This window comes from Fragaria vesca, linkage group LG1 (assembly GCF_000184155.1).
Source record: "Fragaria vesca subsp. vesca linkage group LG1, FraVesHawaii_1.0, whole genome shotgun sequence".
NCBI lineage: Eukaryota > Viridiplantae > Streptophyta > Magnoliopsida > Rosales > Rosaceae > Fragaria > Fragaria vesca.
Genome location: NC_020491.1, coordinates 12,129,322 through 12,156,300, shown reverse-complemented (window position 1 = coordinate 12,156,300; position 26,979 = coordinate 12,129,322). Strand labels below are relative to the sequence as shown.

The 26,979-nt window shown below is 38.7% G+C and overlaps 2 pseudogenes across 2 annotated transcripts in view; both read left to right on the top strand.

Annotated features, from left to right (window-relative positions):
• Positions 1 to 26,979, top strand: part of LOC101291756 — a 65,192-nt pseudogene that overhangs the window by 37,135 nt on the left and 1,078 nt on the right. The window lies entirely within an intron of this gene.
• LOC101300851 lies at positions 21,958 to 25,444 on the top strand (annotated as a pseudogene). Its single transcript, XR_183730.1, has 5 exons — positions 21,958 to 22,136; positions 22,783 to 22,836; positions 22,937 to 23,110; positions 24,089 to 24,168; positions 25,097 to 25,444. The product of XR_183730.1 is annotated as a developmentally-regulated GTP-binding protein 1 homolog (transcript).

Here is a 26,979-nt window from a genome sequence, read left to right as displayed (position 1 = left end):
TAGTTTGTGAACTTTAGCCGAACGAAATAAATAGCCGACGAAAATTTAACTTAGCCGACGAAAGATAATTTCGTCGGCTAAAGTGGACTTTAGCCGACGAAAAAATGCTTCGTCGGCCTGGTTTTTTTTTTTCGTCGGCTAAAGCCTTTCTTCTGGTAGTGGCCATACTAGTGGGTGGGGCTTCTTTTGGCGAGCTTTAAGATAACATGTAGAAAAGGGCTTCTACATGCCTCAAACTCTCTATAGTCATTCTCTGCTCTTTAGAATCTTTCTGCTTATTTAGATTAACCATAACAGCCTCATTAAATATCACATCTCTGCTTACAACAACCTTCTTCACATCAGAACACTATAGTTTGAACCCCTTCACACCATCATTAGCTAACTTATGTTGATGTTTGCACCTAAATTTGGCAATCCATAGAGATTGCCAAATTGGTTTGCTAGTTTGAGATTAGAGGGAAATGGGTTCAGTCATTCGACCGAGAGTGGTATTTCAGCCGTTCGGCCGAGAGTGATGGTATTTCGGCCGTTCGGCCAAGTGTGACTAGAGGCACTCGACCATTTGGTCGAGAATATGAAGAATGAAGTTTTGCGGCCGAAATGAGGGAAACGACTAGAGAGAGACGTTGGACCATATGACCGGGATAAAGCGCCCAAATTCAAAATATCCTAAATCATATGACCCAAAGTCAAAATATTCTAAGGTATATTTTGGTCATTCGGCTGACTATGTTGCACGGACACTCCACATGGGTGGAGTGTCGGACACTCCCGACACGGCGACACATGTCAAAAAATGTTGATTTTTCCGACACGTTGACTGACTCGTCACATCATTTTACGACCATGTCAGCTTTTGTCAATTTTTTTTTAAAAAAAAAAAAAAGAAAAAAGAAAAAGAAAGATAGAACGAAAACCTAAATGGGCAGTAGAGGTCGCGCACTCGCATACAAACAAAGAGAGAAAACGACTCAGACGAAGACGTCGCCCATTCGATCTCTTCTCTCCGCCCATTAGTTCATCTTCTTGTCTATTAGGTTTAGGTGTTAGAGGTTGCTCGTTGCTTAGTTGCTACTGCCTAGTTTTGAAAGTAAGCTACTGCCCAGCTTATGAAAGCAACCTACTGCTCAATTTTTTTTTCTTTAACGTTATGTTTTAGGTGCTAGAGGTCTGCTACTTTTAATGTTGTTAGTTATACACTTTTATCATTTGCATTTGACTCTCTTTAATGTTATTTCTTTTGGTTATGCAATTGATTGAATTTAAAATATTATTTGGTAATGTAATGAACTTATTTCATATTTTAGCATCTTTTTTATTTATTAAAAATACATAAATATATAATTATATTTTTCGTGTCCAAGCAGTGTCGGAAACTCAATTTTTGAATTTTGCAGTGTCGCTGTGTCCGTGTCTGTGTCCGTGCAATTTAGTTGGCCAAAAATGAAGGTCATTAAGGTCACATGGCTGAAGCGAAGGTGTTCACTCGGCCATTCAGCCAAGAATATGTGGTTCGGCCATACGACCAAGATAGAGGTATCGCTCAAGCAAGATAGTGGCTTTATGTCATTCGAATTAAACATCAATCCATTTAGACGAGTTGAGTGGACCAATGTGCAAGCAGCCAAATCCAATAACTATGAGTAGTCGACTGAGTCCATACAACAATCTCGGCCGAAAATTCATCTAGGAAAGAAATCTCTACAAGAAAAAACTTCAATCAAATCAAAGATTTCAAGCGCGACGTATCTCAGACATCAATGAGATCAAGACATTTATGTGTGATTCAACCCCAAAAAGAAAGTAGGATATTTATGAGATTCCATGACGTAGAGAACAAGCTAGCTAGATTTTCTAACTTTTACATATAGAACCTTGTAACTCGATGTGTCACATCCCGACCCTAAAATATTTACCTTATTTACTAGCTTGGTTATAATAAGAATTTTACCGTCTCCGTCATCGAGGTAATGGTTTAATTGGTCCCTAGAGGGGTTTCGGGGACGATTATATGCGGATGATTAATCGTAGGAGAAAATTATGACGACGGTAAAAATGGTAAATTTTAGCTAGTAAAAGGTAATTTTTATTCGGGTATTATTTTCGGGGTGTTTTATTTTGGAGTTGGGTTGTTTAAGAGTGTTGGACCGGGCCAAGAAATGGTCAAAGCCCAGCCCTCTCTTTTCCCTTTCTCTTCTCTCCCTCCCGGCCTCATCCCCGAGCTCTCCCGACCCGGAAACTTTCCGGCCGCCGTCCGCCGCCGTCCGGCCGAGATAGGAGGCGTGCTTGGTGTCGATTTGAAGCTTGGAGCATCCTCTACAAGTTTAGATAGGTGGCAGCCCGTGCCGCGCCACCGTGAAGGAGAAATCATGCCGAGAAGCCGCTGCTGTGCGTGGCGGGGTTTTCGCCGGAAAATCCTTTTTCCGGCCACCATAGCCGGAGATGTTGGTATCATTTGGACGCTCTCTCTTCCAGCAGCAAACCCCTAAAAGGATTCATCCTAACTCGAGCTAGGTAAGGAGAATCGGGTGTTTGAATTTCCTAGGGTTTTCTTGATATGTTTGGTTTCGATTACCCTATTTAGGCTTGTAATTGGACTTAGTGATAGTTATGAAAGTTGTTTGGGATGTTGAGAGGAAGATGCTGTTAAATTTTCATAGGAATTGGAGGTCGCCGGAATCGGCCTCCGGCCGCCGCTGCCGGCGGAGCCGCCGCTGTTTGGGAGTTTTGTGTAGTTTTAAATGTGGAATATTAAGGGGAGTATATTGTTGTAAGTTATGGAATTTTTGGATGAGTTTTGGATAGGTTTATGATTTTCCGAAGTTTGGTATTTTTGGCGGTTAATTAATGTAGAATTCGGCCGTAGGATTTAAGTCGTATTTTCGGGGAGGTTGTAATTACGGCTGCCGAGTATGATATTTAAGTTCGGATCGTTTCGACTTAAGAATATCGAAGTTAGGCAATGATGAGCGTAGTTATGGCTCTCGGTTAATTTTGGCCTATTTTGTGTAAATATTGGACTTTTAGTTGGGAAATTAATTATATGTTTGGATCAGGACGTGAGGAGGCTCGAGTGGAAGAGGCCTCGGATCGACGTCAGGCTTAGGCCTAAAGTTGTGAGTGGACTTTTGTTTTAAAATATATGCATGCGGTGATTCTACATTAAATGATTGATTTTATTGAATATCAATTTGTGGAATTGTCTATTTTCGCGAAGTCATTTTCAGAAGTAAATGTTATCATTTTTAATGGCTATCGTGTTATTTGGAAAGTTATCGAAAATGAGATTTTCGGTAGAGTCGTGTGCGTATTGCTTTTTATGATAATTGGCAATTTTCATTATTGTTGGAGAACAACCGAAATTGAGAATTTCGGTGAGTATGTATATATATCCATATTTGGATGATTATGAGAATAATATGTATATGAGAGAATGCTAGCTAGCTATATATGCTTTTCCACCATACTGAGGTAAAAATTCCATTATGGTGCGACGTGAGCGTTAGACGCAATCGTCGTAGCCCTATATAAATATAATAATTTATATAGGGGATATGCGCGTATATATTTATACACCGTCTTTTCCACCATAATGAGGTAAAAATGCCATTATAGTGCGACGTGAGCGTTAGACGCAAGCGTCGTAGCTTTGTGTGAATTTTCTATTTGTCTTTGTTGTTTCAAGAAAATTCATACAAGGGATATGACGAGTGTAATACATACATATTTTATTTTAGCCTGAGAGGCTGTGTTTTTTGAGCTTTAGAGACTGGCCGGAGCTAGCTAGTCATGAAATCGCTAGTTTTTGTGTTGAGCGTTTTCAAGCTGTCGCATGCAGCATATTTTCTATGGAAATGTAAATTGGGAAAGCATAAATATTTTCATTAAATTTATGTTTTTGTCCACTCACTCTAACGTGTTTCAAATGTTTTCTCCTGGGCTCTTCGTTTTATAAATGCCCAGTTGCAGCTTAGCATAGTGAGGCCGAGCGTACTTGGAGAAGAGGCATAGTCAATAGTATAACTTCCGCTCATTTCTATTTATTTCTAGTTCCTCTCCTCTCAAGTAGAGTTGCTCTGAATATGTGGTTGTTGGTTATAGGATATTTGTTAGATTAGTGAATCTATTTTGGGAAATGTTGTGATTTGTGGGGAGCACGAAGGCTCCAAGAGTTAAGGTTGGAGTTGGAACTTTTAGAAGTGCTTGCAGGTGTTTTTTTTGTTAGGAAGGGTTCTCCATTTTCAAGGGAGGTTATGCCGAATTTTAGGTAAATTTTCCTTGGAGGTGGTCCCCGCAGGATTTACTTCGGGTTTCAGGGTGAAATTCGGGGTGGGTCATGCCAGTTGGTATCAGAACACTAGGTTATTCGATTCCCTTCTCTTTTTAGTACTACCTCATATTCTTGGTCATACTTAGTGTCTATAGAGTGATGGTCCGACCGCGGCGGATCTATTAGCATTATATGCTTTAGACACTATGTGTTGATTAGGTTTGTGATGTAGTTATTCTTGTCTTATTTATGGACAGTATTGTGTCATAAATGTTTATATCTTCAAGACTATGCCTCCGTACGCCGACCTCTTGAGCGATCATCCTGCTTTGATTAGGGAATGGGTGTTTGGCTTATGCCTTTTCCAAGGGTTATCGAGTTGATATCATAATTGTTAGAGTTCAATTGCAAGATGGGAACTCATATGCGTGGCAGCATTCCTTTCATGTGATCAATGATTGTTTGGGTTATGATTAAGATGCTAGGGTGAGCATCTCATGCGAATGTGTAGAAGGTGAAAAGTTTAATTCAAAGCCTTGGAGTTCACTATTTTTAGTGGGCGAGTGTGAAGTTGTTGTAGTTTAATAGAAAATCTTGGCTTCGAGTTATGTGACTTCCGGGAGAAAATAGTTGGAAAGAAAGTTCGTGGTAGTGGTGTTTTCTTTTGATGTTAAAGTTAGTTGAAGTGTTGTGGTGAGGTACCCATAGTAATTCAAAGAGGTACCTATGCGAGTTGTGGATGATTCTAATTTTGGGCTAATTAGTCACGGGGGATTTGTGGCTAATAAAAGGCTATTAATTTAGAGAAGTCTGGATTGATGACCAAATTTCCAACTGCTTTGTCCGCAACGAAAGTCAGTTGGGATTTTTGTGGTTAATGCTTGTTATGGTGGCGCATGTTCTGGCCATACAGCTCTAGTTAAGGATATGTTCTTCTCCTTGGAATCATCATATTAAAGAGTATAATCAGAGCATTTTGGAGAAGGAGGTTAATAGCAGTCGATGAATAGTAGATTTCTGATGATTTTTGTCTCTTTTGTGGGTTAGTTGAAGTTTGTCAAAGCACTAACTAGGATGACTTGGATTGTTGGTTTTACAAAAGTCATTCGTCTGTGTGTTGTGACAACTTCTTGTTGTGCCACAGTCGGGGAATTTTAAAATTTTATTGATGGCACTAAATGTTGAGTTTCAAGCAAGTTTGGAATCGTGGAGTGAGATGTCAGTTATATTATTTTAATTGTGGGGCCATTATGGGTTCTTTCAGAATTCTAGGTGTTGAAGTTTGGTGTCCATATTTGTGGAGTGTTTAGGGAAGATGATAAATTTTAATGGAATTGAAAAGTAACGGTGGAGTGAGGGTAGGATGGTTGTGGTCACTCTAGTTTTACGACAATACCTGATGAATTTATTACGTGTTGTCATGGGTATTCCATAGCGCTGGTGTGGTAGCAGTGGAATAAAACCCACTGGATCATGGAGCAAGAGTGAGCGGGTGTCCAAAGTAATTTTTTTTAGCATTTGGTGGCTAGCTACGACACCTCAATGGGAGTATATGTTCACTCACCTTATTTATAATTTGGTGAGATGCAGCAAAGTTTTGGTTGTGGTGTGTGTGAGAATATTTAAATTATTCCCACTGTAGTTTTTGGGTAGCATCCTCAGAGCTTGAAATTATGGAGTGCGGATTCAAACTCTATGTTTTGAGGGTTAGAGCTGGTTAGTTGTCGAATTTATGATAAATTGGTTGTTGTGTCGTAGGCATGGATCCTGGATAAATCCAGTCGTGATCCCAAGTGAGCTGGAGTTTAATTAAGCAATGAATCTTGGGGCCATAAGTTCTATGTGGTAGTCTAAGAGTCGTGTGGTGATGTTGATTAGATGGTTTGTGTCGTTGTGGGTATTTTCTATGTTGTAGCTTTATGGGAGAAGGTTTTCCCCTGTTGACTCAAGAAGCGTCTAGAGTCGAGGTTTATTAAGAGTTTTAATAGTGAGAGTAGTAGATTTTGATAGGTTGATCAGCGTCTCTTCTCGGGATCGTATTGTGGTGGGACCACTCATTGATCCAAGTTTGATTTGGAAGGTCTTCGTTATTTGGTTGTGCGTTCATCTGTTGGTGTCAGCATGTTTAGTGGAAGTTTCTAGTGCGATTTCGAAGCGGGTTCTGGCAGATATTGGAGATTTGTGGAGCTTTTGAGCTCGAAGTTAGAGGACTTGCCTTTCGTGTGCTTTAAGTCATTTTTTCTGGAACTTGAGCTGAGTTAAGCCATGAGTTTTGATTCTTGCTTGAATTCATGGTTTTCGTTGGTTGGTGAACCACAAGGTGTAGTAGTGGGTCTTGTATAAAATTTGTCTTTGCTTTTGTTAGTCGCATGTTATTGCAAGCTCGGTTTTCGAAGAATCTTTTTGGTGGGAAGTCGTGGCCCTGGGATGTGTAGGAGACTTGAGCGTGTCTGATTTTTTTTCAGATCGTCTTCTTCCATCAGATTAATTATTTTTGGAGGTAGAAAAGAAATGTGTTTGTCGAGTTTAAAGGTTTTGGTATTTAGAATCATTCTTATGAAACGGCTAGAGTGAGCCATGTGCTTTTAATTATTGCTCTTGGGGTCGCGTTTGCACCCAAATAAGTAGCATGGCTGGAGATGTAAATTTTGTCAATGCTTAAGGAAGGGACTCTATTTATGTGGATTTCAACGTCAAGTTTGGCATCATGAATTGACTGTGCCAATCTTCGTGGGCATTAATTAGTTTTTTTTGTTTATGGCGAGCAAGGAGGAATATCCAGTTTCCACATGTTAGTCATGCTTCAGATTATCTTCTGGTTTGTGGTAAATAATAGTGGAGATAGCAGAATCAGGAGAGAGTTGGAAATTCCCATAAGTTGCTAGTTTGTAGTGCATAAAATGGTAATGTAATAGTTTTAGTGGAGAGACCTAAGGGACGTGGTATTGATCTTTTCATAATGTTATTTCGGCAATCAAGGTTATCATATGTTGGTGGACTGGTCATTTAGGCAGAGCAAGGTTATCTTGTGGACTTGCGAGAGCTTTGGCTCCACGAAAGACTCTGCGAAATGTCTCAGCATTAGAAGTGATTGTTGCAGTTCTGCAGTGGGTGCATCCTTAAAAATCTGTTCAATTAGCGGGTCTTAATTTTGACCCCTATGAGCATGTGGGAATGTGTGAACTTTAGTTTCCTAGCAAGTGGGCTTCATTGTCGAGCTGTGAGCAGCGTAATGACGAGGTTGTTGCGTGACGTTAGAAGATTTGAGCCCGATGGTGATAGCAAATTTATGCGTTTTATTTGGGTTAGCTATTTCCATTGCTCAGGAAAAAGTGTGCATACCTACGGGTACTCGTACTCTGGAGCATGTATCACTGAACCCACTTACGTGTAAACGTTAGTGGTAGTTCAATGAAGGATTTATAGTCTTTGATAAGATCTAAAATAATTCAGGATTCAAATAAAAATGATAAAGGAGTCTGAGATACACTCAAAGCAGCTTCTAGTAGCCAGAAGAGTTATAAAGATGTCCGCAGGAAGGACCATGAGTTTCAAGTGAGTTCTTGAGGTGTTTTTCGAAATTGTCTCCTCGGAAAGGGGTGGTACGTTTTAGTGACGTGAAAAGCTTGGTCCGAGATTTATTGGTCCTTATGGGTTTTAAGATCAAGTTAGCTCTCTTGCGTATCGGTTAGTTTTGCCCCCGGAGTTATCCAAGATACATAATGTGTTTCATGTATCCATGCTTCGCAAGTTTATTGCCGATCTCTCTTATGTGTTGTGAGAGCAGCCGATTAATTGGAAAAAGTTTTGGCATTTGATCAGATTCTTGACCAAAAGGAGCAAGTGCTTAGAAACAAATCTTTTTCCTCTTGTTAAAGTTCTGTGGAGGAGTCATCAAGTAGAGGAAGCTACTTGGGAATCAGAAGAACAAATGAGGTAGCAGTATCCCTATCTCTTTGATTTGTCAGGTATGTAAATTTCGAGGACGAAATTTTTTTATAAGGAGGGGAGAATTGTCACATCCCGACCCTAAAATATTTACCTTATTTACTAGCTTGGTTATAATAAGAATTTTACCGTCTCCGTCATCGAGGTAATGGTTTAATTGGTCCCTAGAGGGGTTTCGGGGACGATTATATGCGGATGATTATTCGTAGGAGAAAATTATGACGACGGTAAAAATGGTAAATTTTAGCTAGTAAAAGGTAATTTTTATTCGGGTATTATTTTTCGGGGTGTTTTATTTTGGAGTTGGGTTGTTTAAGAGTGTTGGACCGGGCCAAGAAGTGGTCAAAGCCCAGCCCTCTCTTTTCCCTTTCTCTTCTCTCCCTCCCGGCCTCATCCCCGAGCTCTTCCGACCCGGAAACTTTCCGGCCGCCGTCCGCCGCCGTCCGGCCGAGATAGGAGGCGTGCTTATTTCGGTTTATGTTGATAGATGTATGCAAGTTTTAGTAACAATACTTGTGAACAATACTTACAAACTCACGATATTCCATACTCAACTTATCATCTTAATTTTCATATATTTTATTGTTTTTGTGGCACACACATAAACATCTCTTAAGAATACAATCAAGTTTTTAATTTTTCTACCTTCATATCATAGTTTGTAAATTTTCTTAAGTCTCTTCTCAACATATGTTGTATGAATATATTCCTTCTATTTTGCATCTCATGACAGTTTAAAAGGCTTCGCGGTCGTTATATCAATTAATATTAAGCAACGGACTGACATATATATTCAAAGTTTTATTGTTATCAAATAGATCTTCATCCTCTTATACGTCTTCTTTCAATAATAATAATGTTTGACAACTTATGCAGATGTCCGTGTGCTACCCCAACAACATGTGCTTGTATTAAATTTTTCATTATATTTCTTGCATTTTTCACCAACCAAAGGCATAACTGAGTCTCAAGATGAAATTTACTGACATTGTTGAACTTAGAATCACAACACTGCCTCAATTCTTTATATGTAGGATAGAAGATAATCCAAGTTTCCTTCTTTTCATTCCAACTGAGCACAAAAGGTTTCAAAACGCACTTATTGGTCACTCTAGAAGTAAACGAGAAAATTCTTCCGGTGGTGAGATTTTTTTTGGCACTTTATATAAAATGAACCTTAATTCAATTACTTTTTTTAGATTTGTCAAATCCCCTCCTCCTAGTGGCACCTCATGTGATATTCTACATGTTTAAGTCTTAGTATCCAAATTATACCAAAACTGCATTTATCTTCACCTATTATACATTCATCATCATTTGTTATTTTATTCATCTCTCCCTCTAAAAATGCGAATTTAATCATTAGAAAGTAGCAAGGAAGAAAATTTATGTGATTACGGAAATTTCGACCCTCCAAAATATGGAAATTTTGGGGAAATATCGCTTGCAGTAAAAAAATGAGAAAATTGACGGAAATTTTAAACCAAACTTTAAGAGATGTTTGTTTTCTATATTATGTACTATATTTTAAATGAAAACCTTAAATAAACATTGATTTATAGGGAGCTGTAGTAAGTTAAGTTGTAAAGGTTAGTGCTGAACCGTTAATAATTTTTTTGAAAGGTAGTTATAAAATTTGACATGCAGATATATTAAAAAGGAATTAAGAAGTGTAGGTAAAAAAAGTTTTTTTATTTTTAATTTTTTTTTATGGAAGTGTAGGTAAAAAAGTTAGTTGGGGATTAGACATTTACCTAATTTTTTACTTTTCAGATTCGGAAAAAAAAAAACCAATATTTTTTTTAAAGATACTAAAATAAACAAGTTGGATTGTTAATAAAGTTAGTTAAGGTGTGTTAGCCTTTTACCCACGGAAGCAAGGTTCAAAACCCCTTGGATGCAAAACATTTTGCCGTGCAAACCAGTCAAACATTTCGAGCCGCGCAAACCAGTCAACCATTTCGGCGGAGGACCACACTCACCACAGCCATTCAAATATGCGGGAAAACAACTTTTCTGCGGGATTTCAACAGTTTCGGCGTGATTTCGAAAATATATATCACGAGTTTCGGACGAAAAATTATAAGGAGGGAAAAATATTTCGCTGTGTGATAAAAACGAAATTTTCAGCGAAAATTTTGATTTTTCCTTCCTTGGAAAGTAGCGACAAATCTCATTAGGTAAATGATCTTCAGGCAACGTATATTTTTTCTTTTTTCATTTGGTCTCTTTAAGACAATAGGTATCTGTCATCTTATATGCTTTAAGCTTTCACTACGTGATATCTTTATGGCCTCACATTTCTGGTATCTTAACTTAGTAAAGACAATAGATATTGTTATGTTTGTATCCATCCTCTGTAGCTAAAATCACACATATTAGTAGTCATGGCTTGTTTGAAACTATACAATTGCTATATTGAAATATCTTGATAATTTAGGTTTAAAAACACCATCCATAAATAAAATAAGCATCCATAACTAAAATAAGCATTTAACATCCAAATTGATAACATAGACTTTTAATCCACCAATTTATTTCCAAAAATTTACTAATGGCACCCAAAAAGTCATTCCATAAATATGAAACTTCCAAAAAAGGAAAGTTTTCTAAAGTAGAAACTTTCCTAACTTAACAAGTTTTCCAATAATAACCCGAACTTTCCTTTTTAGGCACTACGACTTAAATTAGAAAGGATGCTAAAAAAACTACCTTCTCGACTCTCTGCCGGATCTGCTGCTTCGCCGGAACTCTCGCCGGATCCCGCCGACTTGTCGGAAAACTTCACCGGATTCCGGCCACTTGCCGGAAAATTGGCCATAGTCTCCTCATAAATTCTGAATCACCAAGTTATCGACATGAAATTCACCAAACAAGAATTAGCTTCTTCAAAACCCACATAATAGCCACACAACAGTTCAAAATACAACCCTTACCTCTAATCTTCTCAATTCCACAATCCCACTAGCTCGTCCTTGCCGGTTTCTCCACATACTAAACCACTACACACCAAGACATTTGATCAACAACAACCAAAACAACAAAACAGTCACTAACCATCTCCGAATAACACCAAGCAACAACACTAAATCACCTAACCAAGACTCAAACCTCATTATAACCCAAAACAGAAGCTGAAAACACCAAGCTTACCTTCAATCTGCTCTACTTCGTAAACCAATAGCTCCTCCTTGCCAAAACTCAACATGAAGGACCCCCAGACATCCCTAGCTGCTGCCTTAGTCACCACTCACCTCATACTTTGCACGCCTGCCGATCCCAAAACCTTCTTTATGGATGGGAGTAACGAGTAATAAATCTCGGTCACGCCAATAAATTTCAATATCTACGATAAAAAGACAACAAGTGAGATCAGAATTCAGTGCCACCAGTATGGTACCAGGGGAGAGCCACCACAAATGTGAGGCTGGCATAAAGTTTAGGCTTCTTAGAGCTTACATGTGTTCCCCAGAATTGTGATAATAGTCTTGTTAGAGTCTGGAGTCAGATTCAACGGGACTGAATCCTGAAACATTCAAGCAACAACTATTCAAAGCGTACCACAATAATTTTAGTTTCATAAAATACGATTTACTTCAAACAGAGACCGAGTATCAAGAACTCATAAGTGCATTAAGTTTAACGTCTCAAAAATATTCAAAATGAATGCTGCTATACCTTGCCCATCTCCAAAACAGAAAACCCTCCAACAAAAAGAGCAGATGCGGATCCTGACACATGATCAGCTCCTCTCAGTGAAGCATTGATGGAAACAATTATATCTGGTTTCATCTCTTTGGACTTGAAACGAACCATATGCTCCGGTGTGTAAGGGAAGAATAGGCAGTATGAGTTACCAGTATCAAGATCAATCCATGGATTTGAATACCTTAAGTCCATGAGAAAAAGAATATTAAAGCATGAAAAAGAGTAATCAGTAATTACAGCCAAGCGACATAGTAGAGTAAATGAGAAATATACCCAACAAAAGGAGGGTCCACTCTACAGACATACTGGAGTCCCTTGGTGTTTCCAAATGCCTTAAACTTGTCGCTGTAAGGATAGAAAATGTGAGAAGATTAACAGGCAACTAACAATAGAAGCAAACCATTGTTGTTCATGTGAAAATGCATCACGAACTGGGTTCTGAGGATGTATATGCGCTCCCACTGATATCTGAAGAGAGTAAGTTTCAGTAACATAAAGAGTACATGTGCAGCTCTACAAGTCACTCCAAGGTCCATCTCCACTTCAAACCAAGCTCACAGGACCCACTAACACGCTGAAGAACTCGCCGCAATCCACAAAACACCATCGCCGGAGGAGGAACTCGGGAAACCCAGAAAACACAGAAAAAGGGGTTTTTGATTAAGGCACGATTTGGGGGGGAAAAAAAAAAGGCACGGTGAAATAGGAAGAGAGGGAGATAACCCTACCTCCCACTCGTCACGTTGTGGCCGGAATCTCAAGGGTTCGCCAGAAAACAGCTGGGGCTTCTTTCCCTCGGTTTGGCTTTAAATCGAATTGCATAAGAGTTTCATGGACTGGGTTAGGTACAGAGACGGAGCCAGGAACTTAAAACACCCTGGGCTAAATATACCATATAAATTTTTTATTTCTCAATAAATCGGCGAAGTTTTTTCTTTATCAAAAAATTTTCTTAATGAGAAATCTATGAGAAAAGAATTTTGGAAAACAGTTCCAATATGGTATTTCTTTTTTTGTTCAAGATACGAATAGTCGACTATAGCAAATTAAGGCATAAATAAATATTTTTTCTTCTAATCAGTGAAAATTGAGAGACTATATATAATTAGATATAAATAGCTTAGTATATTATTGTAAATATGTCTACAAATAGAGTAGTGTAGAACCGATCAAAAAGGAAGTGGTAGTGTAGAAGAACATAAACAAAATGACAGTGAAGATGAATTTCTGTATATTGCAAAAGTGGGTAATGAAGAAAATATAAACAAAAGTGTCAAAGACTTGTAGAGTTTTTTTTTTTCCATTATGGAAGTAAAATAGACTTAAGAGTTTGGCTGGTTAAAGTGAAAATTGCAGTGTATAGGAACTATAATTTAATTGTTGGTGACGTGAGAGAGAAGAAAATGAAGGCCAATAATATTTGTTGGATACGATTGCCTGGGCTATAACTGAATTTTTTTATATCAAACACAATGTTTGGTGGTACTAGTTTGAATGGATGAAAATAGTTCTATGGGCTACAGCCCAGAGGGAGTATAACTATGCTCCGTCCCTGGTTAGGTAGAAGAGAAAGAGATGAAAAGATCGATGGTGGTCTCGTCGCCAGGGGTGGCCGGACGACGCCACTCAGACGTGCATCGCCGGAGACCACGAGAGAGAAGAGATGGTCTGCAGCTCGGTCAACGCCCGAATTGGGCTTTGACAAAGTCAATCCTCTCTTATCGTTTTATACCTGAACCAATGGTTAAAAGGTTTTAGGTCAAAATGCGAGTGTGCGCCAATTTTTTCAAAATAGTGCGCTTTTATTTTTTCAAACATTGCGCCTCTTTTCCTTACACATAGATGTTGCCCTAACACTAACATATTTGTCTAGCTACAAAATCAAATGTTGGGAGGAACCAAACTCAATTGTTGAGGGTATTCCCTCCAAAGGTATTTCAGAAACTAAAAAGTAACTATAAGACAACACATAAATGTTGTCCTATTAACAAAAAAAATTGTCTGCAAAATGAAATGGTTTGGAGGGAACCACCGAAGTTAAAATTAAGGTTAGGGTTTCGTTTACCTCCAAAGTCAGAAATTACACTATTTCAGTATCAGCCAACACATAAATGTTGTCTTATTAACAAAAAAAATTGTTTGCAAAATTAAATGGTTTGGAGGGAATCCACCTAAGTTAAAAGGGTAGGGTTTACCTCCAAAGTCAGAAATTACTAAATTGCAGTATCAGCCAACACATGTTGTCTTATTAACATAATTAAGTAATATTCACACAAGTTGTCAAGTCATAAAAATTCAATATCAGACAACACATAAATGTTGTCGGATTAACATAATTAAGTAAAATTTTCACACAAGTTGTCAATTCAATAAAATTCAATATCAGTCAACACATAAAATGTTGTCTTATTAACATAATTAAGTAAAATTTTCACACAAGTTGTCAATTCAATAAAATTCAATATCAGACAACACATAAATCACTATCAAGACAAACACTTTAGCCGACGAAAAAGTTTCGTTGGCCTGTTAGCTTAATTCGTCGGCTAAGATCTTAGCCGACGAAGGCTTGTCAGCTATAGTTTCGTCGGGAAAGGGTCGTCGGCGATGACTTTAGCCGACGACACTAGAAGACGTCGTCGGCTATTATCTGGGACAATAGCCGACGAATATCTTAAATGTTTCGTCGACCATAGTCTGAGACTTTAGCTGACGACAATATTCGTCGGCTAAAGTATGTAATAAAAAATTTAAAAAATAATTATAGCCGACGAAATATAGTCTGTTTCGTCGGCTTTAGAAGTATTTAGCCGACGAAACATGTCATAATTCGTCGGCTAAACCTTATAAAAAAATAAAAATACTATAGCGGACGAATATCTTCGGCTAAAGTATTTAAATATCGTCGGCTAAAGTTGCTGGTTTTTGAAAAAAAAAACTGCAGAAACTTTCGGCCACCTCCAATCACCACCAAAATTTGACAAAATCTTCCTCTCAACATTTCGAACAACTTTCTAGAAGAAGTCCAAGCCCAATTCTAAGCTAAACAGGTCAATTGAATCAAAATATAAAAATCCCCAATTTTAAACCCTAAAAACTTCAAATCTTCGATTCTCCGCACACACACCGAATCGAGCTACCAATTTCTAGGGGAATGTAGTACTAATCAAACTCAACTTACCCATATATAGAACTCGCCAAATGGTGACCTGAGGAAGGAAATTCGATCGACACCGAATCCGAACCGGCGGAGTTTTGGAGCTCGATTTATCCCTCACGGCGGCGCCACTCGATGCACCACCTGTCCAGCAATGAAGTAGAGACGACGACGAAGCTTTTGGGACAAGTGTGGCGGTCTCCAGTGACTTGACGGCGGAGCTAGGCCGAGAAGAAAATCCGGCAGGCGAAACAGTAACTTTTTTTATTTTCTGACTTCTTACCATCCACCTCCGGTAAAACTCTTATATAAAGAACTTTACCCACCCGATGAAATTCTTAATTTTCATCGACTAAACTTCTTTGAAAATTTTGGTTAACCGCCAAAATTTTGTTGACAATAGCCGACGAAATCATATATTTTCGTCGGTTTAAGTCCTTTGAAAATTTTCCCCTAAATTTGGTTTGCCGCCAAATTTTTTTTCGCCTTTAGCCGACGACTTTTCATATATTTTCGTCGGCTAGTCGTCGGCTAAAGTCATTTTAAATTTTTCCTCCAAATTTGGTTTACCGCCAAACAATTTTTTGACCTTAGCCGACAACTTTTTTAATATCTCGTCGGTTAAAGTCTATAAATTCACGAAAACGCTCATATTTCCCTCTATATTACGTAGTTTAGTCAAACCTTTCACACGAAAAACTTTCACGTAGATGAGACGCAACCGCCTATATAAAAATTTTGAGACATTTATCTTCCGACGATAGGGCTCCCCATAGGGAATAATAACGGTAAATATGGTTGACCGCTACTATCGGCACCGAGACGTTACCCGATTTATGTGATTTTTGAACCATAGCCGTATTTCACCATTCTGAACACATCTTATTTCACGAGATTTTTGATAATTTTGCTTCCTATGTAGAGTTGGTTCACAAAGTTGTATAACCTACTAAACAAGTTATACGTTATACAACATTAGTAGACACGTTGTGATTCCGATGACTAAAATTCACAAACCAAAATTCGACCGTCAGATATGATCATTATGACGAAAGATGTCTATGGTAAAAATTCAACTGGATCCAACAACGTTAAGGGCTCGATCGAAAACAGACCTCTTTCTTCACCAACATATATGTATTGTCCCAAAAACATACATTTTTTTCAAAAAAATTAGTATTGTCTAAGTGCATATTCCACCAACGCAGAAAAAAAAATGTGTCACCCCGAAACCCCAAATCATACTTAATTTTGTTTGTGTCGCCTGATGGGTGTTACCTGATGTAGAAAATGGCATAGTGCCTATTTAGGCTAGTGAAGGTTTCCAAAAGACTAGAGTGATTCAGGGAGTCAAATGCCTTACTTGTGACAACCCAAGCCCCAAAAGATATTGCAGATTGTGATGAACCAGAGGATTTTAAAGGAGTGGGATGGTGTAGTAACGAAATTTGCATCCAATAGATCACTTACCTCCATGGCTGCCGAGGGGTGAAGTCTAAATAATCCAAAAACCCACGCCCATAAATCTGCCGCAATAAAACAAACCCAAAAGAGATGATGAATTGGCTCAGAATGAGTATTGCACATATAACACCTTGAACACAAAGAACGATCCCTTCTTTGCAGGTTGTCCTCGGTTGACAACCTCCCAACAATAGGGTTGCTAGGAGGAATGTGGTGAATTTTGCTGAAAATAGTGGTAGCTCTACCTCCAACACGAAAATGAAGGAGACGACTATTAGTTGATTTATGCTAATCTATGTTTAAGCCTTCAACATTATCTATGGCTCTATCAGTCTTTTATGGTTAGATATTCCGGCATTGTTATACCGTGACTACTTGCTAGGCAACTTGGAACTGAATGGATATTAGGATCATAAAAGGCGAGTTTGTAGCTACTAGTTTAAAAGTTTTTTTTTTTTTTTTTGTTCTGTTTCTTAAATCAGTAATGTAACAAAAACTATTTACCGCGGTGAAACAATTACCGGTATTGGAGGGGTGTCGAGTGTAATTTAACCGTAACAATATGTTAGGACCGAAGTCCATGAAGGGAAATTGAAAGGATAAATTGCAGAGAATTGAAGGAAAAATAAGTTAAAGATTCATATTCATTAATTGGATAGATCTTACAAAGAGGAAGTCTGCCTTATATAGTTGTTCAACTAACCAACCCTAGTTACCCGATAACTGAAGGACCCGACCTGAGTCCAAGTAACAGCCCACTTAAGTAAATCAACACATAGGCCCAAGACAATACAAGGGTACAACACAATGGTCCTAACATCCCTCCCCCCTTGGAATAAGGCATGTCCTCAGGCCTTGACTGTGCCAAGATTGCTGCAGTAGAAACCATTCCATTGCACTGTGTTGATCATCCAGTCAACTTCATGCATCCATTTTCCCATAGCAAGACGAAAAAACAACAGGCAATAACTGGTAAGTTGGCATGGGTAATAGTATACCAGTATCAACAGCTTACTCTTCTCTTCTGTAAGAGTCAGAAGTAAAAACCTGAGTAGGAGATCAGCATCTGTCACACAAGACACAGTTTGTTGCCTCCCAGTTTCGGTAGTCCCCTTCTTAAGATCAGATGTTACTGACTGGTGGATTACTTTCTTCTCAGAAAGAAAGTGTGCTTCCAAATTTCCCATCTGCCTTGAAAAACAGGTAGTGTCGTTGACCCAAACTCTGCTGTTGCCGAATTGCCCAGGTCTAGAGAAGTCGTGCATTCCTACCGTGTCAGCTCGGTTAATGATATACAACAAATCAACAGTAGAGATGATATATCCATTTATGACCTCTGAGTATGTTATCAAAGCATGTGCACCTTGATCCCCACAGACAAATACAAACACTGCACCTTGGCTTGCTTTCACCCCACTAACATATGTTAAAAACAACTGAAAATGGTGAAAAAATTTGGTCTCTACTGATGCACATGCAGTCCAAATTCTGAGAAGCAAAGGCATCTGTTCTGCAGGCCCCTCAATAACTTGGTAAGTAAAAGATCTGGAGTCCCCATGAGTGGCATCTGATGTAATATCTATCACGGTTGCACCAATTGCAATGCCATCAGCAGTAGTAACTTGACAATTATGTATTAATGGATGAACACTAACATGAGAATTAGGAATTGACTGCCAACAATACTGAATTTGCACATTAGAAAATACCCTCAAGGCTTCTCCATTGACACCAGGTAGTAGATAGACTGAAATCCCAATTCCAATCAGTTGGGAGTGCATAAGTGTAGACAACAAGATAAGCATAAAAGCTTCCCTTGATCGCATGGGTACTGAAAAGGATGTATGAGGAAGCAATGCAAGATCTCCATAGTCAATTGCCACAAAGCCATTTTCAATAAGCCATGTGTACTCATGAAATCAACAAAGTAAAGAGAGCAGCGCACATGAGAACATGAATTTCCTCTATAAACAGCACCATACTTTCTTTCAAGGCCCTGATTCATAAACTTCAAAGACACCAACTGATTGATAGAATTAAGTACAAAAATTCCGAGGGGACAGTGGTCAGCTACTCTGAATGCGCGCAAAAAGAAGAATTCGGGTACAATCTTGCCTTCCTGGCCTTGGAATAATATCATGGGGCAAGAACATTGAACACCAAGGTTGATTGGTGACAAAACAAAGAAATTATTGTCATCATCAACATGATTATCCATATAATGAGACTCAAGGCTGCATGTTTCTGCCCTGAACATGTTAAAGTTTGCGACACCAGACAAGGGAGCTCTAGCCCTGAAGAGTTCTCTGATTACTAGAATAGCCGAGGATGTGTACGGACTTGCAGAGCCCACAGTAATATACAGTCGTTTCCCATCTACATTACCAGATTTCACCAAATAACTAGCACAGCCACAACAAGCAGTTACATACACAATTCCCCATTTCCTCAGCAGCCTGGCGCGATATTCTCTAGCATAACCAGTGCTTATACTTCTATTGTTCTGAAAAATTATTTTCTCCTGGAATCTCCAATTAAAATCTGCCATGACGCAGTGCTTAATAATTTTCGGAATTCCAAAATTGATACCTGGGGATGTCAAATGCATTGGTCTGGAAATCACAAATGTAATTAACTGAAGGAATATAAGTCGCATCAATAAGATGAGGAAAAGAGCATCATTTGTCAAAGGTAGTGGAAAGTGTGTTGGAGGAATCAATGCAAAATTTCCAAAGTCATTACTTCCATACCATTGGCTGTGTTCTCCACCATAAGACAATAATTGTGTAGCATCATCATTAAGCCAATCAGGAACCTCCTTCATGGATTCCTTAATTAACTTCACTACCATACCAGCACGGCCAAATGTGTGAACAGTATCATGTATGCCTTTTGGAAAGTCATAAGTTGTGACATGAAAAAGATCCAACTCTCGTGAAGCAACATCTCCTGCCACCAATATTGAGAGAAGCTTGCCACTGCCTTTCTGGAAAATAGAATCATCGCGCCCATTCTTTCTGGACCTCAAGTCTTTTTCTGTGCTATGACAGCCATGAAACTTGTAACAAACATGCAAGACTGCAAATAGAAACACAAAACTGACAATTATCATAGCAAGGGCAATATCAACTGTGGCCGGATAGAATTCTGAAGGTTCACCAGAAGCATGACTTTCATCCATGAACATGTGCAACAAGGTCCGAATAAACAACATGCAACCCGGTGTTTTACTGAGATCTGCCACCAAATCCTTAGCTGAAATCGATAGCACAATATCCCGAGCCGGAGAAGTTAACATGATCGCTGACTCGTAATAGCAGCCAATTTCTAGGAATTCAATGAAATAGCGCACATTAGTCGTCCTCTTGCGCCATGGATTCCTAAAAGTTTCATGTGGCCAGCCTTTCATGCTAGCAGGAAGTTTGTTAATTGTTGTCTGGTATGGGTAATCGATGTCCAACAACCCTTGTTTAGAAGAAAAAAACTTGGTCTTATGCATCTGACCATGAGTGGTATAGATAACCCAAAACATTGCAGGCTCAAGTATACCTCCCAACAACTGCACAATTGAGTTCCCAACATCTGTTGACTGGCTCTTCATCATGATAACAAGAAATAAACTCATGTTCTCTAGTCTGTACTCAAGAGGTTGACACATAAACATATCATGCAACCATGCATTTAAGGTAGCCACAGTGCCAAACTCTGATATAGTACTATTCAACCAGTCAAACAAATTGTTGACATCCCATTTCATTTTCTCGATCCACTCATCAGGAGGCCATTTTTCTTGTCCAACTTTACCATTCAAACAATGATGATAGAGCCCGAACAAATTACTCACAGAGTGCCCTCTAAAAGCTTGAAAAACTAAATTCCACTTGGTGAATACCTGAGACAATGAGGCAGGACGCTGATTGGTAGTCATCTGCACCGAAAGTTGGCTATTCATGTTCTCCAATTCGGACGCCGACTTCACCATTTCTGCATAGTAATCTTCAGGTCTGAATGAAAGCCGCATTGATTGAAGCTTCTCAAAGGCCATCGTCGTTCCAGTTAGAGTCTGTGGGTAAAATGCAAGCTCCATTGACGGGTCATCATGCACATCCAAATCATCAGCTTTGGTGGACATAATCAAAGAAGGAGGGCCGTACTTGGTCGTCTCTGAATCGCCCCCTATTCGAGTTCGACTACGGCGAGCGGGCTTAGACAGTGGTTGTCGCTTCATCTTGATATTCGACCGTGTCTTAAGGTGGTGGTAAACTGGAACCGTTTTGAACTTCTTGGGTGTAGTAGCGCTGCCGAGAACGCTTCCATTTGTGGAGGACAAAGTTGACTCCGAGATAACGGTACTGAGATGGTGTGAAACAGTTGATACCATGGCGGCCGAAGCGTTGAGGCTAACAAGTTCATGGTCGAGCAGTGGAGCGCTGCCGAGGGCGACGTCAGTAATGGTGCCACCGGCAACGACGTTGTCATCGCTGTTGGGATTTGGTGAGGCGAGGCTGATCTCCTCGGAAATGAAACCATGTATGTCAACAGCCTCCGGTTTGGGTAGCCCAACCACATTGCTAATCGCAATCTCAACATTGGTTGCATCAGATGCGTGAGAGTGAGTTTGATAACTCAAATCAGAGTGACTACATGAACCATCACTCGTGGAAATCAGGACCTTAGCCGAGTCGTCCCAAGAGACATCCTCTGGGTGGGTAATCCAAGCTTGTTCACATGGCTTCTCATACTGGGTCTGGTGGGTTGCAGGGTTCCAGTAATACAGTGAACCTGTTGAACCATCTATCACACCTCTCCAGGGGCGTGGAAGAGTCGGGTCTTCTGGAGCATACCGTGGACCGGGAGTGGTTGCAACACTTGAAACTTTCGAGCGAAGTTCCTTAATCAGACGGCCACGTTCACGGAGTCGCTCCTGAACCTTACCAATATCCGCCCTGAAGTCGTTGAAGCATTCATCCATAGTTTGCCGAAATTCAGCAAAAGCATCGATGATTTGCACTGCCGCAGGATTGGGAATGAAAGCAGGAATTGAGGGTGACTGAAATGGTGGAATGAAATGAGGTGAACCGTGTGGTGGTGGCGACAGCGTTGGATTAACGAGGGTGGGACGAAAATGGTGGGAGTTTGCAGATTCCACATCGGAACCGGCTGTGGATAGAGAATTAAAGGGAAAATAAGTTAAAGATTCATATTCAATTCATTGGATAGATCTTACAAAAAGGAAGGAAGTCTGCCTTCTTATATGTTGTTCAACTGACCAACCCTAGTTACCCAATAACTGAAGGACCCGACCCGAGTCCAAGTAACAGCCCAATTAAGTAAATCAACACATAGGCCAAGACAATACAAGTACAACACAAAGGTCCTAACACCATACAACCCCGCATTTCTTTCTAGCGCCTTCTTCATCCTCTCTCTCTCTCTCTCTAAAAGAGCAGCACACTTCTGCAGAATCGTCACTCTTCGATCACAACCGTTCCGTACTCCTCTACTAAACACTCGTTTCTCTCTGTGAGCTAGTCGGCTTCAACAATGGCGACTCTAATGCAGAAAATCAAGGACATCGAAGATGAGGTACACTCTTTTCCATCGCCGCAATCCCTCTTGCGCTTTATCTGCGAATTTAGAAACCCTAGGAATCTAAGCTCCGTGATAGTCAGTGAAAATCGAAAGAAATTAGCACCTGTTTAGCTCTTCATTTTCGGACGCTTAGGACTTAAAGCGAGATTTTAAAAAATCGCGTTCGAGATTATGAGGCTTAATTCAGTTTGTGTTTGCTTAGCTTAGTTCAGGATGGTTGAGAATTCAACTCGAATACAAAAGTAAAATAGAATTGAAAGAACGATGAAAATTTGCATAGGTAGTGATCATTCTTTAGTCTATCAGTGAAATCAAATCAAGGAAAACAGTAACAAACGATTGAAATTTTTGAGTGTGGCTTTTGTTTTCATTTCGAATGAATAGAGATATTGATTGTTAAATTCAGCATATCACTTGGAACAAACAGGTTTTGGTTGCTGCTGGACCCCCTAGTAGTGTACCTACCTGATATGCATTTCACATTTTCAGTTTGATTGTATTGAATATCTGTAACTCCAGTTTTTTATTTGATTTGATTTATTCCTGTTCGATATGTGCTAGGTTGTTTTTGATACATTGCATCTGAATGTTCTCTATTGTGATTTAATTAGAGTACTAATATGTTTTTTTTTAATTGTAGACGGCCAGGACTCAAAAGAACAAGGCCACTGCCCATCACTTGGGTTTACTGAAGGTGAGTGTAATTGTTTTCTTTACAGTGATTTTTTTCATTTATTGTACGTTCTTTGAGAACGGATCCTGATACTATTGGTTATACGTTGGTTCGTTGCTAGGCTAAACTTGCAAAGTTAAGGAGAGACCTACATGAACCCACAACAAAAGGTGGTGGTGGTGCTGGTGAAGGTTTTGACGTCACTAAAAGTGGAGATGCAAGGGTTGGCTTGGTGGGTTTCCCTTCTGTTGGGAAATCTACTCTACTGAATAAACTGACTGGGACTTTTTCAGAGGTAGAGTTTTGTTGATTTATCTCACTCTATGCAAATCAGTTTGATACATTAAGTTTTTTGTGTATATACAGTGGAAGCTTATAAAATTTGATTGAGATCACTTATTATGTTTAACTGTTTTGACATGTCTCTATAATTGGGCCAGATTCGACTTATATCTTTCTATGCAATCTGCTGGATTTTTTGCCTGGTGTTTGATGACCATATTGTACTTTTTCATACTTAGGTTCTTGTTCCAAAACTTTTGTTTTTTAAGAAGCTGTAGCTGTCAGTCTAGGGATTTAAATCTACTGGAGATTTTCATATAATGACTGCATAAATCTGTTTGATTAATATAAGTGTTTGAAAGTCATGCTGGATAAGTGAATATTCTTCTCAGAGATAAATTACTTTAGCAATTGAAGGAACTCCTTTGCATGCAACTATTCCTGGCATAAGTTATTTGTGATTTCAATATCTATAGAATTTGATCTAGTTATCTCAGTCATTAAAAGTTCAATCATTTTACTCCCGAGTTGTACTGCTTTAGTACTTGATAGAGTGGTTCAGAGATCACACAACTCCCCACATTTTCCTATTTCCCCTCCAAAAGAAAAATGCTTTACTATAAGCATGGAATCCTAAGTTAGGAGTCATCCCCTCATATTGGTTTCAGTTTATGCTAAAGCTTTTCTCCCAATGATGAAAGTGGTGGTCAATACTTTCAGCCTCACTTTTTCACGTACGTGTTGATTTGGACAAACATTAGGCCTCCTCCTGTGAGGTTCTTTGTAATTTGGATCTTTTGCAACTTCTATGTTAGAAATTGAATTGGGGGGTGGGGAGTCTTTATTCCTCTGTTTGAGACTAATGTGTATGTAAGTGATGAAACTTACAAGCTTGCTTACTGTGTGAGATTTTGCCCTTAGCATACAATATCGGTGACCAAAGGTTAAAATTCTTGATCTTCTAAAGGCTGTGTGGTGTGTATCTTAACAGGTTGCTTCCTATGAATTCACTACCTTGACTTGCATAGTTGCATTCCAGGTGTGATTGTCTATCGAGGTGCAAAAATTCAGGTAGTATTTCTATTATATTTGGTGATGTTTGACCTGTTATGATTTGATCATAGTAATCTATATTCTAGAAAGAGAAACTAATCATGCAGTTTTTAACTGTCTGATTGTCTTGTATATGAATTGTGTTTGTGTCAACTGTTGACATGCATATGACATTCATACCTTTAATCGTGCTTTTGTAGATATAAATTTTCCTCAACATAAGCTTCCCAAGTTCCCATTCTTATAACATGATTTTTAGAACTCAAAAATCTAGACAGGTTTTGTTTCATGAATCACCCAACCCAAGTCAGAAAATTAGAAAATTCAAATATTAGAGGAGTTTTGACAGCAAACGTGCGAATTCTCAATGTTTTTCTGCTTATATTTTGATTTTCAATATTTTCACCGAAACAAAAGGAAATGATTTTTGTGAATGGTGAACCAAAGTTGAAGTTAAAAGCTGAGGTTGGCTGCTAAGTAAGCTACATGTTTATCTAGATTTGTGTTACCTTTTCTTTTTCATATTCATGGTTATTATATTAAGTTTTTCAGAAGTCATTCTGGTCATATCCTTGTTGCAAAACTACATATAAAACATTATTTATACCTCATCTGTACATCTTTAATAGATATACAACCCACACATGTAGGCTTCAACAATTTTATAGTTTATGAGTGGGCTGTGCCTCGGGGCTGTGCCTCTCTTGGTATCCACCATTTACAACTTAACATGTTAGGTGGTGATGTACACACACACACGTATATTATATCAGTAATTTTCTACACTAGTTGGATCACGCCTTGACAGCATATCTTCAACTTTCAAAATGCATGGACGAAGTTTTTTTTGGAATCATGTCACTCCTTTTTCACTTGTTGAGACGGGCTCATGAGGTTCCCCTATTTTTGTCTTTTAACTGTTGGAATTCTCATTCAATACTTGCAGCTGTTGGATCTCCCTGGAATTATTGAGGGTGCAAAGGACGGTAAGGGTAGAGGAAGACAGGTAACGTGTGGAAATTTATCCCACATTTATTTTGAGAAGTCCATATATGATAAATTTTGATGCAATTATTTATTATAACCACTTCGGTTTATGATGTCTATAATCGCTGACCCCCTATAATCTTTTTATCCCCCCAGTAATGAAGTAAACGGGAAGAGATGAGAGAAATGAGGAAAACAGAAGTATAGATGAAGGGAGAATGGAAAGAATTAAAACTAAAATCACTTAGATGAATTTAATGCTTCCATATGAAAGATCACTCACGTAATTATATTCGGGAGCTAACTGGAGCCCACTCTGGTCCCTTTAGCTCTCATTTGCTCGTGCAAAAGAAGTACAGTTTGTGGTTAAAGGAATTCACTAAAAACTGCCAGACAAACAAATGTTGAACACTGCCTTCTTATTCATGTATTCATTGCTACCAGAAAGATAGGGTTTTGGTTGTTTAGACCGCTCTCTTAAAAATGATGTTTATAGATATGAAATATAAAGATACTAACCAATATATTTTATAAAAACTCCCTGTGGTATATATATAGATTTCCTTATGAAGGACATCAATATGTTTTGCTATATTTGCAATAATGAAGGCTTGAGGGTTGAGAACTTGATATATACCTGATATAGTGTTGTTAGGATACCCAAAAAGTTTTCATCCCTTCTGAGTTTGTTTTCGTTTGTGTTCATTTGGCTTTCATGACATCCAGGTTATCAGTACTGCTAGGACATGCAAATGCATTATTATTGTTCTAGATGCAATAAAGCCAATAACGCACAAACGACTTATTGAGAAAGAGCTTGAGGGATTTGGCATAGGTAATCTTTGTTGTTCCCGTTGTTTTTGGTCTGTATAGGTTTGTTTTTCTTATAAGTAAATAAATCTATATAAGTTTGATGTTAGCAATATTTATCAGATGTTAAGGGCATTGATTCGTTGCCAGTGTTGTCCTTTCATACAAATAATTAGATAATGTATGTATGTGTATGTGACTTTCGGAAGTTGTCCTTTATCAGTTAAATCTGAATGTGCTGGCTTCTAATAATTTGGTGCAGTATGGTACCTTTTGTTTACAATATAGAAATTTTATTTTCCAGCCGTTATGAGGTGTTGATTTACGAATTGTCTCTCATTTCTTAAAAGCAGAAGTTGTATCTAAAAGCTGTCTAAGAACTCATACCCACTCTTCTATTGAATACATATTTTTTGAGAAAGTAGTTAACTTTATCTGGTTTCCGGAACTGCTTTAGGTCTATTTAAAAAGTTTAGAAGATATAGTGCATACTGTCTTTCGAATGCCCTTTTCTTCTTCTTCTTTTTGTGGTGGGTTTGATGACAGGAGCTTGTCACTTTTTTCAGTTTTTCAGTCACCAGTTGTAGCATATTGCCATTACAATTTTCTTTTGGTGGGTACATGATGCCTTTGAGCTGCTTAAACCTACAAAGAAAATAGAATTCTCATTCAGTTGTCTCCATGCACACATTCACATGTAGTTAAATGCTTACCAAGATGCATGTAGATGTATATCCAATCTTTTGGCAAGTGTCTAGAGCCTTTTTTTTCTTCTAGATTCTCTTAGAGATTTTGTACGTCATCTGATTAGCTAAATCCTTATTCTGAGCAGGTTAAACAAGGAACCACCTAACCTGACCTTCAGGAAGAAAGAGAAGGGTGGGATCAATTTCACTTCAACGGTTACCAACACACATTTGGATCTTGAAACTGTGAAGGCGATTTGTAGTGAATATAGAATTCACAATGCTGATATCACTCTTAGGTTTGATGCAACTGCCGATGATCTCATAGATGTAATTGAAGGCAGTA